Consider the following 14,990-nt stretch of genomic DNA (forward strand, 5'->3'; position numbering starts at 1 on the left):
ATGAATGGATGAAGGATAGATGGGGGATGGATGGGAGATGGATGGATGGATAGATGGATAGATGAATGGATGGATGGATGGGGGTTGGATGGATGGATGGGGATGGATGGGAGATGGATGGATGGAGATAGATGGGGAATGGATGGATGAATGGATGGGGGATGGGTGGGAGGAATGGGTGGATGGATGGGGGATAGAGGAGGATGGATGGGGGATGGATGGACAGATGAGTTGGGGAATGTATGCAATAGATTAACTGAATTCATTAGTGATAGTGTTTGCTCAATAAAACCTGGTGGGTAGGTTGGTCCAAAAATTAACAGACCCTTTCCCCGAGCTACAGAAAAACAAGAACCTTTAAAACAAAGAGCCCACCAAACGCTGAGCAGGGCAAGTGAAAAAAGTCCCATCAGAGTTTTAGAGAGATGAGACAGGTCCGGTATAAAGGGACAGAATCTGCTCGAGAAGCCATGAAAACAGCAGAGCCGGGCCTGGGAGGCTCTGCAGCTCCCTGCCTGCATGCTGGGGCACAAGCATGAGAGCAGTGAGAAGGCAGCAGACAGGTGAAGCTGGGGGTGGGGGGCTCCCAGCAGGATTCCAGTGGCCATGCCCCCAGTGCCCCCCAGCCTGCCCATGCTCCCCTCCCCCAAAGGGTGGCTGGCACCTCCATGACTTGCAGGGAGTGAAGCGATGTCGATGTCGTTAATCCACATCACCAAGACCTCAAGCTTCCTGCAGCTCCAAAAGGTCAGCGGCGGCCATACAAAGCAGTGTGTCCAACCTCAGTCCATCAGCATCAAGGTCACCGGAGAACAAGGGTGGCACAGAAGGGAGGCAGTCGCTCTACCTCTGAGTCTGTCGCATAGTGACTACCGTCGGAATGAACTGGATACCCCAGACATGGGAACCGTCCCCCACGTGTACCATTTGTTTGACTCCCCGGGTTGTGTTTCTTTTTATTCACCCACGATGCAAGCTCTAGGCTGGTGTGGGGCTGAGCACAGACCGCACTCACCCGAACCAGCCGGCCAGACAGGTGTACGGTGGCCGATGCTCCCAGAACAGCCCTCTGGGATCTGTGGCGCTGTCCTGAGCACAGAGAATCCGGTCAACACCAGCAATGTATAAACAACCCCCCAGACATCCTGCAGGGGCGGGCTGAAGCCCCAAACAGACCAGAAAAGGAAAATGTCCCATGCTGTCCGAGAAAGGCTTATTGGGCTTTGAGACCAGAGAAGGAAATTCTTTTAAAAAGACAGCTGGACAGGCAGCACCTGCGGCACCTGCACTCTTCCCCCAAATACCAGCCGCACTGTAACACCTCTGCTAACACAAGAGAGTGAGCTGAGGTCTGTCCGCGTGCATTAAATACCCAGGAGCATTTCCTCCACGCAGGCGCTGTTCTAGGAAGAGGGAACAACAGAGACAACAGGGCCCACCCAGGGGAGCCTGTGCTGGGGGATCTTATCCTGGAGGAACCCATCCTGGGAATCCTGTCCCATGGACGAGCCTCTCCTAGAGGAGCCTGCCTTCTGGCCGCCCAGTAGCAGCTAAAACAGAGTGCAGCAGACTATTTCAGTCAGGGCTCTTGGACTGTGGAACCAGACATTAGAGGACCAGCCAAGCCATTCCTGTGACCTTGGTCACATGATGACCTTGATCATGGGTATGGTTAAGACCCAGACTCCGCCCCTGGCTGAGGTTTTGTCCAGAGAAATCACACATGAGAAGGGGGGCCCGCCCAGGCTTTCGCTTCCATCCTTGCCGGCACTCCTCCCACCCACCTGAGGAGCCACAGGACCCAGGGGGCCACACAGGACCCCTCGTGGGGCAAGAATATGCTGGCTCTCACCCCTTGTCACCAGCACCAAGCTCACAGCACCCTCCCCTAGGGAACGCCCATTCTCAGACCACCCACCATCCCCAGGGCCCATCACAGGCCCAGGTCCCTCTGCTCACTCCCCTCCCTGACACACGCGAGAGGTGTGGCTATGTGGGTGGTCTCCATGCTCACGTCTCCTGGCCCCCTGGAGCAAAAGAAGGTGTTCAGTAAGCACCTGCTGAACCATTAAATGTGGCTGACACAGTCTTCCCTTTCTCTAAGTGTTGGAATTTAATGTTTTGTTCATAGCATCTAAAATTTCGAAAAAGAACAACATGACTTTTGTAATTAGAAAAAAAAATAAAAGTTAACTGAAGTGTGTGACGCATTTTACATGTAATTCTTTGTCATACACAAACAATGGTGGACTTCCCTCTGCAGACCCACATCCATCCCGCCCCACTGCTGGCCCGGCGGGGACGCAACCTTGGGACCCAGTGCCCTACGGTGTGTCCTCTGCCGCCATGGCGTCTGCCCCCTACCCAGCTGGTTCCTGTGCAGGAGACCGTGCCGTAAGTGTAATGGGGCTGGCGACGGCGCAGTGCGTCCTCATGGCCACAGAGCAAGTCTCATGGTGGGCCAGGGGTGAGCAGAAGCCATCGCCCCCCACCCCCTCCCCGTTCACTCCCCCATCAATCAGCAAGAGTATAAGCAACACCAGCTCAGAAAAGAGTAAAGGGATGAAAGGAAGCAAAGAGCAGGTTTCACACAGGGGGCGCTGGGGCGGCCCAGACGGTGAAGCATCTGAGTCTTGATCTCAGCTCGGGTCATGATCTCAGGATCACGAGTTCAAGCCCTGCACTGGGTTCCACACTGGACGTGGAGCCTACTAAAAACAAAAGGAAAGGAAAGGAAGAAAGGAAGAAAGAAAGCTGACAGAAACCCACTCTGGCACATGTCTTGGTTCCCTAAGGGGAAGCTAGGACCCAGCACCATTCCCTGTTCCCAGAACCCAATGCCCCTCTACCCGAACCCCTGAACCCAGCTCCTCCAGCAAGGGCTGTCAGCCTCACTGCCCAGGTCAGCAGGCAAGAGACCCAGCCTCCCACCCAGTTAAGTCCCAACACCAAGGGAAGCAGGGCAGTGGGCAGCTGGAGTGCGAGCAGGCAGCAGGAACAGTCACTGTCCCCTGCTCAGCTCACCTGCCCCTCCCGGGGGCATAATACAGACCCAAAGGGGTGGTCCTGAGGTTCAAGTGCCAGAGCAGATGGTCACCTGCTTACACTGAAGGAAGGAAATAGCCACCAAAAGAGAGCTCTCCGCAAGGCGGGCACCCAACGGTGAGCACATGGCATCACATGTTTGCAATGCAGGACAGAGCCCGTGGATGGAAAACCAGCCATATGACAGGAAGCAAAATAGCGCAGGAGAAGGGCACGGACATCGAAACGAGGACTCCATTCGGGGTCACATCCCCTGCCCCTGTTGAACCCCTCTGGCACGTCTGGGCACCTCTCCTTGGGGGCACTCACCAGTACCTCCCTCTCCCCCTCTCCACGCCATCCCCACTGTCCACGTAGGCCCTGATATCCCCAAATGCCACCTTCTTGCCTTGCCTTCTACCTCGGTGCGGGCCAAGTGACAGTGCATGTGAGGTCAGGGAAAGCTGCCGGGTGAGGGATGGGACTGGGGTGACAGACAGGGCTTCTGAGAGATGAAGGGTGAACCTCACAGACCCTCGCCTTGAGCAACAGGGCCTCCAGAAGGCTGCTTACGTCCACCACCCTTGACCCTTCAGGAGCCCAAGACGGAGGAGGGCTCATCTCAACGTCGTCCAAGGGAGTGAACACCAGTGCGATTCAAAGAAGGCCCACAGATGGTCCAGAAAATTCTATTAGCCGGGGGGTCGGTAGCTGGGACTAAAAGCGTCAGAAGAGGCACAGCACATAATGGAAAGTGGACACTAGATCCCAAACTATCAACTGGCAGGAAGCAGGTGAAAACCCACATCCCCTAAAAGTATGAGCTGTCTCCCAGGACAAGGGATGGTGACTCAGGACGGGGCTCAGGAACCCAGAAGTCAGTGTGAGAGCTGCTGTCCCCAGACCCTGGCACCTGACTTAAGGCATTTTCAACACCCGCCAAGCCCTATGCGCCCCCTCCCCTTGTCCTGAGCAGGAGTGGCCACGGTGGCTAGCCTCAGTCTGTGCCGACAGTGCGCCCTGGTGTGGGGGAGGGTCTGGGAGCCAGCCTCTAGAGTCCAGGATGCGAGGAAGTGCACTCCACGGGCTGCATCAAGGAACCACGTGTGGGAGGCTCATGCATGCCCAGCACTGACTGACACCATAGGACTTCTGCACCGAGCTGACGCGGTGGGGGGAGGCTCTCCGGGGGAGTGTTGTGCACTGGGAGGGCCACGATGCACTGGGGCCAGGGGCTGGACAGTGCTAGAGCAGACTGACCCGTATTTATACTTAAACTGTTACTCAGTGATGCGCTCCTAGTGTCCCACCCTTGGCAGCCCCCTACCCGCGGGGCCCAGGCTGGACCTAGTGCCTCACTTCTAATAACGAGGGTAGAAGCAATGAGAAGCCACTTCCAAGATGACTACAGAGTCCAGCTTTTGTCCTCGCCATTTCCCTCCCTCACTGCGAGGGAAGTCAGCGGCCAGCAGCCTAATGGCAACAATGTCTCTGGCCAACAGCAAGGTCAAGAGGCCTGCCAGCAGCCACGTGAGGTCTTCGGAGGCTACGGCCAGCATGTGAGCGAGCCTGGAAGCAGACCTACCCTCCTTAGCCTGGCTGCTATAAACACAGACAAAACGGCGCTAAATTTATTTCTAGGCAGCAATGCGAGATTAACTTTCTCACAGGTTCCCCTCAACTAATCTGTGATGAGGCAATTCAGGAAATCCGTCTGCACACACCTGAGATAAACAGACTACGGAACGGAGCAAACCAGCCAAGGACAGTGACCGCACTGGGTGACTATGTAAGCACTGTGACCTCACAGCTAACCATGACCATCCCACTACCCAACGGAGAACACGAGGCCCAGGCACGCTGCCCATGGTCACGGTCATGACTGAATGCAGACTCAGCCAACTGATCCCAGTCTGGGCTCATCAGCACAAGAGGAGCTGACCTCCCGTGAGGTTCTCCTTCTACCAAAATTATTTACCTGGTTCTTGAAGAGTCTAGCTCAATCCCCAGGTAGCTTCATCTCCCAAATTCGCCACTAATCTAAGCTGAGGAAGCAGGTCAGTAGCCAATGAAATCATTTGCATGCATGGTTGTCGGAATAATTTACAAGTCTGAACAGAAGAGCACAATATATACAATGTCCCAGCATTTTGTGATTACACAGAGGTTTTGCGTCGGGCTTTTTTTAATGCCAGTTCTTGAGGTTTAACACTTCTGAGTCCAAAGAAACCAACAGATCAAGCCGCGAGGGGCTCACATCGGGCTCAGAACTAACGGTGTGCATCCCTGTCTGCCCTGCTGGCTGGGCTCTAGGCTCCGGGCTCCAGGCTGAGCCAGGAAGAGCCAGCCCCTCGCTGAGCAGCTGCGATTAGCAGGGGAGCCAAGTATGCACTCCAATAGTAAAGTGGCTCCTGGAACCAGTAATGACAGCAATGAGAAGCAATGAGCAAAGAGGAGAAAGAAAGAAGTAAAAGAGAGAAGAGACTCAAGACTGGCAAACCCATCAGAAAAACGTATGTACAATGACTACCCCCAGTCTAATGTGAAAAGGAAATGAAATTCTGAAAATTCTACTACGCAGTTGAAGAAATAGTCATGCTCATGTCATCCTTAGCACAAAGAAAGCTTGAAACACGAGCCCTACACTTACCCAGCTTCCTCCTTCAGAACAGGACACCTGTGCATTTTCATAGCCCTGAGCCCACAGCCCCTTGGTCTCTTCCTGGCCTCCCCTTGGTTTCCCCGCCTCCCCAGCCCCAGTCACAGCTCAGCAGCAGAGGGAAACCTGTGGCGCCAGCAAGTGGCCAAGCGAGTGCCCAAGGCCCTCCAGACACAAGGGCCTGTGGGAACAGGACAGCACCCAGCAGCATGGGTCCATTCCTCCTGCTCCTGGAGTCCCCCTACAGACTGAGGCCCAGCTCCGACACCCCTCTCCGCTTCTCTGGCACAGGAAGGACAAGGTCTAGAACTGGCACAAAGACTATCATTTAAATTACAAAGGCCCGTTTTACAGGTTCAAAAAATATTCACGCATCTTTCTGAGTGATTCGAATCATCTGGGATGTGAAGTTGACATGGAACCAAATGTGTAGGCTAACCAATTAAGAGAAGCAAATGTTTGCTCTCTCATCTCAAAGAAATACATAAAAATCCCAAGACCTCCGACGATTAAGAAATCTCATTCTCGAATATCAGCGGGGCTCACACCACGCACAGAGGCTGGGACAAAGCACCTGCAGCCTCGGGAGACACAAAGACATGCCTGCTGTGACCCAGCAACCACACCTACAACCTGTATTCCCCATGCACACGCAGGGCCCCGGCCACCGGCCTGACCCACGGGCTCCCTTCTATCATTTTGTGTTACTCTCCACAGGGCTGGGCTGAACAAGGATACCTGACTGCCAAGGCCAGCCCCAACCTCCGCATCCCCCCCGAGGCAGGCCTGGCCTCACCACCCCATGACTTCCCACGGCTCCTGCATCATCTGTGTGGTCGCTCATTCCCTTGACGGCCGTGGAGTGGCTTCAACAGCAGCTCCGGGGAGACAGATGAACAGTGACTGGCGATGGCTCCCGGGGGAAAGCACAGCTCATCAAACCAACGCCACCGCCCACAGAAGGCCAGGGGGATACACGGGAGGGCACACAGCCTTGACCCCTTTCGAGAAATCACTCTTCCCCCAATGTGCCCTCTCCCTATCCCTTCACAGCTTCTCGGCTCAGCTTGAAGCCCACGAACTCCTCCAATCCCCACCAATCCCCCTGACCACCCTGCAGACCAGGGGACCCCACACTCTGGGCATGTCTGCCGTCTGCTGTCAGCTCAGGCTCGGCACCACACCTTCCACAAGGAGCTCAGACAAGGGCCTGAAGACGTAGCTCACTGCCACCCAGCCCCCACAGCCAGGATCGACCCCCTCCAGCCCCCAGCTTGCAGCTTCCTCTGCAGCTGATGGAACTGCACTGCTCTTTCTGATTCCAGAAACAAATTCTAGCACAAGAGTCTTGGTATACTGGAGGCAAAACCGTCTCCATTCTCCCCACCCCCCCACCCCCCGTTATTTGAATTTCCCTTCTTAGCTCTGCTTGGTATTTCTGTCTGTGGCAGTTCAACGAGCTGGTGGGTGTAGCAAATAAACAGGACACCTGTTTACATTTTGAATTTCAGATCAAAGACAGGTAAGTGTGAGTCTAGGCATGTCCCGAATACTGTGCAGTACCTTATGTCTGATAAATCTAACTGAAGGGACAGAGAAAGCCGCAGTGCCCACGGCCCCTGACTCAGTATCCCTCAGCTCCTCCTCACTAGGGCCTGGCTGGATCCCATTACCCTCACCGCCCCCAATGTCCCCCCAGCCTCCCTCGGCGATGTGGACAGGGACAACCCCAGGACAAGAGGGGACAGGCCAAGCCCTGCCTGACCCCCCACGCCTCCCTGCCTCCCCCCAACTCCCGGACACCTAGAAAAACAGAACAAAGGACCTTATTGCAGGCCTCGCATGGGGCATTCTTCCACCCACGGACAAATCTGGTCATTCCCTACAGGGTTCAAGGGGTGCAGGCAGAGAACGTTGTACTGTCCTTGTCTGCTTCTTCCATTAGGACTGCAGGAAATCTTTCTGCTCTCTGCGTCCTTCTCCGTTACTCCCAGGGAGATAAGGGAGTCTGCAGACACACCAAGTCACCAGCCCACTTCGGCGGGGAATGTGAGAGGGACAAGCCACGTCAGTCCTGCCCCTGGGGAGGCTGAGGGCAGCCCCCGCATGGAAGCCACGGGAGGGGCGAGGGCCAGAGGCAGTCACATGGGCAGGAGGCCCTAAGTCCCGTTGACCCCACATGGCTCCTCACCTCCTGGGTCCAGGCAGGGCGTGTGTCGTGGGCTACACGGTTGCCCCAAGGACATGAGGCCCTAATAGTAGAACCCAATGGGAACTCCTTTGGAAACAGGTCTTTGCAGATAGGCTTAAAGGAAGGCTTCTGTGACACAAGATGATCCTGATGTCTGAGTGGGCCCCAGACACCACCCCAAGCATCCCTAGGAGAGGAAGGCAGAGGGAAGATCCAGCGCAAGTAGGGGATGGGTCCCCAGAACCTGGAGGCAGGGACGGGGCGGGGCGGCCACATCCCAGCTGCCAGTAGCCTCAGAAGCTGGAAGAGGTAGGACAGACCCTTCCCAAGAGTCTCGGAGGGAGCCCAGCCCTACCCACACTAGGACTTGGCCTCCCAGCCTTCAGAACCGCAAGAGAATGAATTCCTGCTACTTTAAGCGCCCCCTGTCTGTGGTGCTTTGTGATAAGAGCCACAGGAAACTAACAAGGGGGTGGGGCAGGGACCCCATCTCCTCCAGGGACCCAACCGCCCCATAAATGCTTAACCCCACAGACCTGGGCTTCTGGCTGGACTCCAGGCAGCTAGGGGCCCGGGGCTCTGGTGAGCAGGGTGGTCTGGGCACCTCACCCTGCCCCAGTACTTCCTGGGGAAAACATTTCCTGGGTTCAGCTCCTCTGGACTACACTTAAGAGGAGTCACAAAGTGCATAGCCTGCCTAAGGGTAGGAACCTGATGAAGCTGTGCTCTGTAGGGACATCTGGGGGGCTCAGCCGGTGACACGTCTGCCTTTGGCTCGGGTCAAAATCCTGGGGTCCTGAGATTGAGCCCCACCTCAGGCTCCCTGCTCCATGGAGTCTGCGTCTCCCTCTCTCTGTTCCTCCCTGCTGCTGTTCTCTCGCTCCCTCTCTCTCTCAAACAGATAAATTTAAAATCTTAAAAAAAAAAAAAAAGTATTCCAAATATTATTTATGGCCCACCTCCAAACTGCTTTGGAAAAATGTGTGTTTGTTATTAGTTAATTATAAAGTCTTCAATGTGAAGGCTAGTTAAAAACTAAAAACTGTAAATGAACAAAACATTCACATCACAAGCGGAACCTCTCAGACTGGATCAATGGGCAGGACTCAAGCATATGCTTTATAAGACGCTGACTCTGAACATCGTAAGAACACACACAGGCTGAGCGTAAAGGACCGAAGAGCCAGGCCACGGAAACTGTAAATGGGAGAGAGCTGTAAGCTCTCTCAGTATGGGACTTCAAAGGCACCTGGGGGCTCAGTCGGTTAAGCATCTGACTCTTGATTTCAGCTCAGGTCACAATGTCAGTGTGCTGAGAATGGGCTCGTGCTGAGCATGGAGACTGCTTGAGATTCTCTCTCCCCATTGGCACCAACCCTCTTCTTTAAAAAAACAAACATCAGACATCAAGACCAAAGCCCTATTCATCAGCAGCATCACCATCACCAATGTGATAACTTAATAACAGAGATTCGAACACGTGAATCAAACCAGAAAGAAGTAAAGGTAGAAAGAGACAAATCCAAGCTGTTGGGAGATTTGAGAAAACCTTTCTCAGGAACTGTTAGAACAACCCAAATCCCTACCACCCAAACAACAGAAATAATACGGAAGATGTGAATGCTATATGGTGTTTCTTCTAGGTGCCAGGCATAATTTCAGGTGTTTGAAATTAGCCATGTATAATATTGAGGGAAGAAAACCTGGTCTCATGGAGGATATAGTCTCATGAAAAATAGAGGGAGAAAAATAAGAAAACAGAATAACAATTCAAAGTTGTTTATCTTCTAAAAAATAAGATCTTGCATCTCTAAATGAAGAACAAGATTATATTTTTTTAAGAAAGAAAAGGGAATTGGGGGGCACCTGGGTGATGCAGTCAGTTAAGCATCCAAGTCTTGGTTAGGGCTCAGGTAATGAGTGATCTCAGTGCCATGCGATCAAGCCCCACATCAGGCTCCCTGCTCAGCGCAGAGTCTGCTTAAGACTCTCTCTCCCTCTCCCTCTGCCTCCTCTTCCCACACACGCTCTCTCAAATAAATAAATCTTTTTCAAAAAGGAAAATCAAAAAAGAATGCTTGAAAACCTAAAAGGATAACAGAAATGAAACAACTAAAGGAAGAGCTGGAAGACATGCACAGGCATCTCCCAAGAGTCCAGCAAACATCTGTCTGAGACCAACAAGACTCAGGGATCAGTAGTTCAGCCAGGAGATCCAAACTCCAAATAAAGGGAGTTCCAGAAAGAGAACACAAGACAGAAAGCAAGGAATTCTCTCAGGAGTAACAGGGTCCCAGCATGTCCCCGGCACAGCAACGACAGCAAGCACTGTCACAGGCTACTTCAGAGCACAGGGGCACGAGGGACATGCCTACAAGCTCCCTGGGGCCACACCACAGACAGAGAACTGAACTCAGAATGGCACCTGTGCTAGAAACCGAAGGCAGTGAAGCAACAGTTTCAAGATCCTGAGAAAATACTTTTCAGTATTTCAATATTCTATATCCAGCTAAACTAAGAGTAACTGAGGAGCAAAGATATTTTCAAAATAAAGACAAAAGGAATATCTACACTGGGGTGCCTGGGTGGCTCAGTCAGTGAAGTATCTGACTCTTGGTTTCGGCTCAAGCTACAGTCTACAGGGTCACGGGCTTGAGCCCTGTGTCAGACTCCGTGCTCTGCTGGGAGCCTACTTGTGATTCTCTCTGCCTCTGCCCTGCCCCCTTCAATAAATAACATCTTTTTTTAAAAAGCAGTATCTACATGATAGTCATCCAGAGACTGTCCTTCACCAAAACAAGCATCAAGCACAGGCAGAGAAGAGAGGGGTCCAGAGTGCAGGGACCAATACAGAGGGAGAGCAATCCAGGGAACCTTGTGCAGTAGCCAGCCATGGGCCCCCCAGGACAGGAACAGACTGGGGCAGGATGCAGGACTCCAGGAGAAGAACAAGAAGCATGGCCATAATAGGGGTGTAGAGGGACGCGTGCTGGGTGTAAGGCAAGAGTCCTTCCATAGGTGGGTGACAGTCCTTCCAGTGTTGAGTGTCCGTGTGTTGGACTGGGGGGAATGTGCTGTGTGGGCGTGTCCACCTATAAATGACTGTGTAAACAAGAAAAAAGATGGGAAAGGATATACATTGGGGATCACCACAACTGCATGGTTGGGGACAGCAAAGCCACTGGGCAGGAGATGGAACGAGAGCAGAAAGGACAAACTACACGTCTTCTTTGGGAAGGTTTAGACTCAAGAGCTCTGCCTGGAGCACAAGTCCAAATCAACCTGGCGAACCTGAGAACTTGGGCTGGATGTGGGGACATGGGGACGATCATGGGAAAACTCGTGTCTACGATAAAATCACGTGTGCGTGCATATAGGGTGCACTTCTCAAGAGAAACTAGTTTTTATCAGATGGGGAAGGGAGTAGGGGACCATCACCTCCCAAAAGGTAAAAGCAAGTCCTCTAGCAGCCTTGAACCCTGAGCAGGGCTTATCTTCTTCCCCAGGCCACCGAGAAAGGTACGGGAGATGGCCGCTCCTCAGCAAGGAGAGGGAAGACCCAGTCCTCCCAGAACTGAAGTCAGGAGCATGGTGGGAGGCTAGAATGGTCCCTTAGGACTCGGGTCCTAGCTCCCCAGACCGTGAATGTCACCTGAGAGGACCCAGGGACTTGGAGTTGTGATTAAATTCGGGGCCTGTGATGAGAGAGGACCCCAGGTCTGAGCGCCATCATGGGGGTCCTCGCGGGAAGGAGGCAGAGGGAGGGAGCTGGGAGACGGGGGCAGGGGAGCAAGGACAGAGGACAGCCTCCAGGAAGCTGAACGGGTTCTCCCTGGCCCAAGCACCTTGGTCTCAGCCCCGGGACACCCATGTTGGACTTCTGCCCTCCAGCAGCTTCTATCGCTAACTGTGTGGTCGCTTGTCACAGCAGCCATGGGAAACTCAAGTGCCAATTAGAAAGTAAAACATTTCTGGGCATCCCACCCAAGGCAAGAAAACCATGAGCTGTGACACGTACAAGACAGGTCTGTCTACACTCCACTCCCTTCTGCACCCACCCGCCCCCAGAGTGTGAACCACCCCCGTCCACCGGCACTGCTTTTCCTGCATCCTGACTGTTCAGCTTGGCCTGCTTCGGGCACAGACAGATGACTGAAGATGGTCACCAGAAAGCCAGCTCAAGGTCACCTTCGTCCGAACCTCCTGGGGAAGCAGGCAGCACTTCTGTCCCTTGTGTCCCGTAGCCTCTCCCACAGCTCCTCCATTCCTCCTTTGCCTGGCCACTGGCCCCCACCCTTATTCTGGCAAGAGGGGAGAAGGAGGCCTGCCCTTGACTCCAGGGCCACCAGCCCACAGCCGCCTTCCTCTCTGCCACGCAGGCCAGCTCGGTGCCTCCCTTCTCACCGCAACCCACCCCATAACACTGCCACTACGGTCACTCCCCACGTCCAGCCCAAGTCCGTGGGCTTCCCTCCAGTCACCGTGGCCTCCTCTGCCCCATCCATCCCAGTGGTCCCAGACCTCATCACCAGTCAGCTAGTGCTCTTGCTATGGGCGCCCAGGCAATAGGCAGCCTGCCTGAGACGTGTCCCTCCAGCCCGAGTCCTGAGCCAGGCCCTTGTGCCACCGTCTCTGGTCCTCAAACCCACTGGGTGAGGTGGCATTTTCATGAAACTGCACACGGTGACAATTATGTCTCTAAAGTGAAACTGTGACCACATTCTCTTACTCCTCGCCTTCCACTCACAGCATGTTCCAGACTCCAGGACCACTCCCCGTGCCTCACCCCAGCCTGGGGTGGGGGGTGTTACCCCCCCCCCACCGCGCCCCTCCTCTCTGGAGCACACACTCCTACAGGACCCCCGGCCTCACACTGGCCCCATTGCGACTACAAAATCACCGACACTGCCTGCTCCCAGGGCCTCAGACACACCCCTGAGAATCCTGAGGGGCCCATGGGTGGGCACCATTCCCACGCCCATCCACCATGAGCAACAGAGCAGGTAGCCACCTGCCCAAGGGCTTATCCCGGAGCATGGCCAGGCAGGGCACACGGGGAACCTCAGTCTATACCCCCATGACTCCAGGGCTGCTCGCTACTTACACCCCACAATTCTGGGCCACTCTGTCTATACCCCACAATTCTGGGGCTCTGTCTACACTCCACAACTCCAGCACAGCTGTCTACACTCTACAATTCTGGTCCACTCTGTCTATGCCCTTCAATTCTGGGGCTCTGCCTACACTCCATGACTCTGGGCCACTCTGTCTACTCACAACTCTGGCGCTGCTGTCTATACACCACAATTCTGGGCCACTCTGTCTACACTCCACAACTCTGGCGCTGCTGCCTACACCCTACAACTCTGGGTCGCTCTGTCTATACTCCACAACTCTGGGTGGCTCTCTCTACCCCCAACTCTGCGGCTCTGTCCACACCCCACAACTTGGGAGTCGCTCTGCCCACGCCCCACAGCTCCGAGTCGCTCTGGATACACCTCCCGACTCTGGGGCTCTGTCTTATTAGGCCCCACAGCTCCCAGCCGCTCTGTCTACACCCCACAACTCTGGGGCTCTGTCTACGCCCCACAGCTCCGAGCCGCTCTGGATACACCTCCCGACTCTGGGGCTCTGTCTTATTAGGCCCCACAGCTCCCAGCCGCTCTGTCTACACCCCACAACTCTGGGGCTCTGTCTACGCCCCACAGCTGTGAGCCGCTCTGTCTACGCCAGGACCCCCAAGCTGGAAGCACAGCCGGGCCAGGGGAACCCGCAGGGCGGCGGCCCCGACGCTGCTTCAGTTAACCGCCGGAGTCGGGATCTCCGGAGGCAGCTCTGCCCAAACAATGCGGCCGCCGGCCGGGACGGCCAGGAAACTCGAGACCCCGCGCGGACTCGGGCCCCGCGGCGCCCCGGCTCCAGCCCAGGACGGGGCGAAAGCGGCGGGGACAGAGGCCCGAACCCCCGGCCCGTCTGCCGCCGCCCCGCGCCCCCCGGCCCGGGCCCTCGGGTTCAGCCAAGGAGCGACGGGCCCCTCGGCGACCCCACAACCCAGGCTCCGGGCGGGGTCCGCGCGCGCCGAGCCCACGACGAGTCCCGGCGGAGGCCCGGGAACAAAAGGAGAGCGGCCGGCGGCCCGGCCGCCCGGGGGCGCGGAGTTGAGGGGCCCAAACAAGCCGGACGCCGGCCGGACGCCCCCGGGCCCCCTCCGCCGCGCTGGGCGGGGGCGGGGCTGGCGGCCGGGCCGCGAAGGGCGCGAGCGCGCGCCCAGAGAAGAAAGAAACGGAGGCGGGGCGGCCCTGCGCCCGGCCCGCAACCTACCGGCCGCTCGCTCCGCGGGCGCGATCCGCTCCGCCCGCGCGCAACGGTCGCTCAGCCGCCACCGCCCGCCCGGGGGGCGGGGCTCGGGGGCGGGGACGACAGGGAGGGGCCTCCTGAGGGCGGGACCTGCGGGGTGGAGAGAAGGCGTGGTCTCTAGGAGCGTGGGCGGGTCTCGGGAATAGAGCCAGAGTCCTCGGTTTGTGGGGCGGAGCCCCAGTGGCCGGGCGGAGCCGCCGGGGGTGGGGCGGGCCTACGGGGGCGCCGCCTACAGGGGCGAGAAAGTGGGCGCACAGCTGGGCTTCCAGGGGAAGAGAAAGGAGAGAATAAGGGGCGAGGCCTCAGCCAGGGGCGGGGCCAGAGAGGCGGACCTGGAGGAGAGGGGAGGGGAGGGGCGAGGAGGGGCAGGGGGCGGGGCCCGGCCCCCTCTTCCATTCCCTGGACGGGACTTCCGCTGCCGGAGCTGAGGTGGTGGCTAGTCCCCGCGGTGGAATCTTTCCAGATCCCCGGCTCGGGTCCTCTCCTTTCTCCCGGCCCCGGTCCCCTCACACCGGTGCCTGGTCCCCTTCCGTCCCTTCGGGCCCTCCTGCGCTCCCGCCTCGAGTCCCTCTCGACACCACCTCACACCCGGGTCCCCCGTAGACCCGGTCCGTTCCTGCGCCCCGGTGTCCCCCTCCCGTCTCCCGGCCCCGGGTCCCACAGAAGCTGAGCGGGCACTTCCGCCGCGCCCCTGCCCTGGCAGCCCAGCACCAGGGATCCCACACCCTCGGAAGACCTTGATACACATCTAGACCGTAA

At 56.3% G+C, this 14,990-nt stretch overlaps 1 protein-coding gene and 1 long non-coding RNA gene across 7 annotated transcripts in view; one reads left to right on the forward strand and one right to left on the reverse strand.

Moving 5' to 3' along the window:
* Positions 1–14,280, reverse strand: part of RGS12 (regulator of G protein signaling 12) — a 104,618-nt gene extending 90,338 nt beyond the window's left edge. For 5 of the 6 annotated variants that reach the window (XR_014311168.1, XM_082728732.1, XM_082728731.1 and 2 more), the window contains exon 1: positions 14,196–14,274. The gene's annotated coding sequence lies outside the window, so the exon portion shown is untranslated. Of the gene's footprint in view, positions 1–14,195 lie in introns of all 6 variants that reach the window. The other variant, XM_082728733.1, reaches the window with a different exon arrangement.
* LOC309863279 lies at positions 4,580–7,224 on the forward strand. Its single transcript, XR_014310966.1, has 3 exons — positions 4,580–5,081; positions 5,338–5,537; positions 6,401–7,224. It is a non-coding gene; the product is annotated as an uncharacterized lncRNA (long non-coding RNA).
* Positions 14,281–14,990: the final 710 nt, after the last annotated feature.

Source organism: Mustela nivalis, assembly GCF_964662115.1.
Source record: "Mustela nivalis genome assembly, chromosome: 4".
NCBI classification, from domain to species: Eukaryota; Metazoa; Chordata; class Mammalia; order Carnivora; family Mustelidae; genus Mustela; species Mustela nivalis.